Source organism: Chrysochloris asiatica, unplaced genomic scaffold, assembly GCF_000296735.1.
Source record: "Chrysochloris asiatica unplaced genomic scaffold, ChrAsi1.0 scaffold00145, whole genome shotgun sequence".
NCBI classification, from domain to species: domain Eukaryota; kingdom Metazoa; phylum Chordata; class Mammalia; order Afrosoricida; family Chrysochloridae; genus Chrysochloris; species Chrysochloris asiatica.
The window spans coordinates 97,564-101,302 of NW_006408663.1; the positions used below are offsets into that span (position 1 = coordinate 97,564).

At 37.3% G+C, this 3,739-nt stretch overlaps 1 protein-coding gene and 1 pseudogene across 1 annotated transcript in view; one reads left to right on the forward strand and one right to left on the reverse strand.

The window, feature by feature from the left end:
* LOC102839499 (protein FAM151B-like) overlaps window positions 1-3,739 on the forward strand; it is an 81,134-nt gene that overhangs the window by 59,909 nt on the left and 17,486 nt on the right. The window lies entirely within an intron of this gene.
* Window positions 2,364-2,814, reverse strand: LOC102838388 (annotated as a pseudogene).

Here is a 3,739-nt window from a genome sequence, read left to right on the forward strand (position 1 = left end):
GCACAAGGTCTCTTTAAAGTGTTCAAGAATGAAGATACCAGTTTTAGAACAAAGATGTGCCTGACCTATGTCATGGTATTTCCAGCAGCCTCATATGCATGTGAAAGTTGGGCAATGAATAGGAAGACCACCGAAGAACTGATGCATTTGAGTTATGGTGTTGGAGGAGAATATTAAAAGTACTGTGTACTGCCAGAAGAACAAGCAAATCTGTGTTGAAAAAAGTGCAGTCAGAATGCTAATTAGAAGCCAGGATGTCCAGACTTCATCTCTCACACTTTGGACATATTATCAAGAGGAACCAGTCCCTCAGGAAGGACATCATGCTTTTTAAAGTGGAGAGTCGGTGAAAAAGAGGCACCTCATGAATTCATCCTCTATTTGAACTATAGGGACACAGTCTGTTTTACAGCATCCCATGACACTGTGTGAAAGAATATTCTTATAAGCATATTATTTATTTATTACCTCTACATCTGTTTTTGTTTGTTTTCATTACCATGGGAGAAATAAAGTACCACTGAAATCAAATAACACTTCTTAGTAATCAAATAGACATGCAAATATAATGACATATACTTCCATTACTTTTTAAAGGGTTATTACTGAAAAAACACATTAACATTGAAAATTTCCCTTGATAATAAATATGTCCTCATACTTCCATGTGAGAAACATTTAGAATATACATAGACTCTACTCTCCTGGAGGCATTGAAAACAACAACAACAAACCAGATCCACTGCCTTCAAGTTGTTAGATGTCCTCAAATCAGCATAACAGAATGAAAAACAATGTTCATTTCTGCTGCATCCTCACAACTGTCACATTTAAGCCCATTGCTGTCACTGAATCAATCTAATTCATTCGAGGTCTTTATTTTGTTGACCATTTACTTTACCAAGCATGATATCCTTATCCCTCCTGATAACATGTCCAAAGTATGTGAGATGAAGTCTTGTCATCTTTACTTTTAAGGAACATTCTGTCTGTACTTTTTCCAAGACAGCTTAGTTTGTTCTTCTTGTTGTTGTTAAGTACTGTCAAGTGAGTTCCAACTCATAGGGACCCTGTATAGGTTTCCAAAGAGCAGCTGATGAGTTTGAGCCACCAACCTTGTGATTCAAACTGACCTTGTGGTCCAGTGCTTTATCTTACAGTGCCATACCAGGACATAGTCCATGGTATATTCAGTGTTCTTCACCAACACCATAATTCTGGTCTTCCTTATTCATTATCCAGCTTTCATATGCATAAGAGACTCGGGTGAGATGCACTTTTGTCCCCAAACTGACATCTTTGTCTGTAATACTTTAGAGGAGTTTTTTGCAACTATTTGTCCAATGCAGTACATCATTTGACTTTTTGATGGCTGCTTCTATATGTGTATTGATTGTAGATCCAAGTAAAATGGAATCATTGGCAGCTTCAATCATGATGGTATTATTGGTACAGTTCTGAGGTTTTTGTTACATTGAATTGTGATCCATACTAAAGCTTGCATTTTTTGATCTTCATCAGCAAGCGATTCATGTCTTCTATGTTTCAGCAAGCATGGTTATATCATTTGCATGTGGCATGTTGTTTATAAGCCTTCCTCTAATCCTGATGCAGCATTCTTCATAGTTTGGCCCCACTTCTAGATTATTTACTCAGCATACAGATTGAATAAGTATGGTGGAAGGATACGACCCTGACACATACCTTTTCTGATTTTAAGCCGTACAGTGTTCCTTTGTTTTGTTCAAATGACTGCCACTTACTGTGTGTAGAGGTTCTGCATGAGTACAATTGAGTGTTCTGTAATTCCTTCTTTGCAATATTATCCAAAGTTTGTTATGAGCCATAAAGTGGAATGCCTTTTTATAGTCAAGATCCATCTGACATGGTAGCCCAGGTTCCATGTCCTCGTCTGATTCTAGCTTGAATTTCTGGCAGATACCTGTCAGTGTATTGCTTTAACCATTTTTTTAAATTGTCTTCAGCAAAATTCTACTTGCATATGATATAATGTTAGATACTTCTAGCATTCTGTTGAGTCACCTTTCTTTAGAAGGAACACAAATACAGATCTCTTCCAGTTGGTTGGCCAAATTTCTTGGCGCAGATGAATGGGTGATTCTAGTGCTTCTTAGTTTGTTGACAGATTTCTGTTTGTATTCTGTCAATTCCTGGAGACTTGGCTTTTTACTTATCAACTTGTACTTCTTCTTTTGGTTCTTGATTATATACTACCTACTGAATAATTGACTGCTGATCAATTCTTTTGGGTACAGTGACTCATGTATTACTTCCATCTTTTTTTTTTTTTTCCCCCAAGGAAAAAGCACTTAACATTTAATAAACCTTCATGTAGCTTCAAGTCACCAGGACACAGACACACACACACACACACACACCACCCCAACACTCTTAATCGTCTCCTCAGCTCTTCTGTTGAAGAATTTGGCCTCCACAATGACAGGTTGTTTTGGGAGCCTTCCCTTCCCCAGAACTTTGTAATAACTGGATCATATCACTTCAATGATGGAAGCAGCCCCAGTCTTATTTTTGGCAGTGTTTACCCTTGTCTGCTCACTGACCAAGGTCCACAGTTTATCAAGGTTGATAGTTGGGAAGAAACTCAAGTGATAATGCTTCATACCCATCTTCCCAAAGTACCCTGGATGATATTTGTCAAAGTTGATTGTATGGTGATGGAAGTCTCCAGCATTACCCCAGCCTCCAGAGTTTTTCTGGTGCTTGCTGATGTGTCAGTGGCTGTGGCTCACAGGACTTAATAAGTTTCCAGGTCTTCCACAGTCTGGATGACATGTCAGCTGCCAAGATGGAAAATACTCCATCTACTTTTGAGGATTCCTGCATCGTTCAGTATTTTCCCTATAGAATACTTCAGTATTGCAAGTTGAAACTTGAATATTTCTTCAGTTCTTTCAACTTGAGAAATTCTGAGCATGTTCTTCCCATTTTGTTTTCTAATGCCAGGTCTTTGCACATCTCATTATAATATTTGACTTTGTCTTCTTGAGTGAGATGTCCTGTGAAATTCTTTTACTTCATCATTTCTTTCATTTGCTTTAGCTACTCTAAAAAGTTCAGAAGCAAGTTTTTAGACTCTTTTCTGACATCCAATTTGAACTTTTCTTTCCTGTCTTTTTAATGACCATTTGCTTTCCAATAAATAAATAGCATGGTAAATGGAAAAAAGATTGAAGTTCTCAAAGATTTCATTTTACCTGGAGTCAACGCTCATGGAAGCAGCAGTCGAGAAAATTGAAATTCATTTGCAGAAAAATGAATCAAGATTCATGTCTCACACCATGTACAAAAAACAGACTCAAAGTGGATTATAGACATAAATGTAGAACCTAGAACTATAAAGATCATCATTCTAATACATGGCATAAATGCACTGTCAAACATAACTAAAAACAAACAAATAGTAGAAGACAAAATAGATGACTGTTGTTGTTGTTGTGAAGTGCCATCGAGTCGGTTCCCACTCATAGCAACCCAGTATAGGGTTTCCAAGGAGCAGCTGGTGAACTTGAATTTTCATTTCAGATGGCTTTGCAGTCTGGCACATTAATCCACAGCAGCACACCAGAACTCCTAATAATTAAACCGTATGTGCACCAAAAGATTTCACCAAAAGAGTGAAAAGATAGTCCACAAACTAGGAAAAAACTTTTAGCAATGACATATTAGACAACAAACTAATCTAAAATTTATAGAAAAC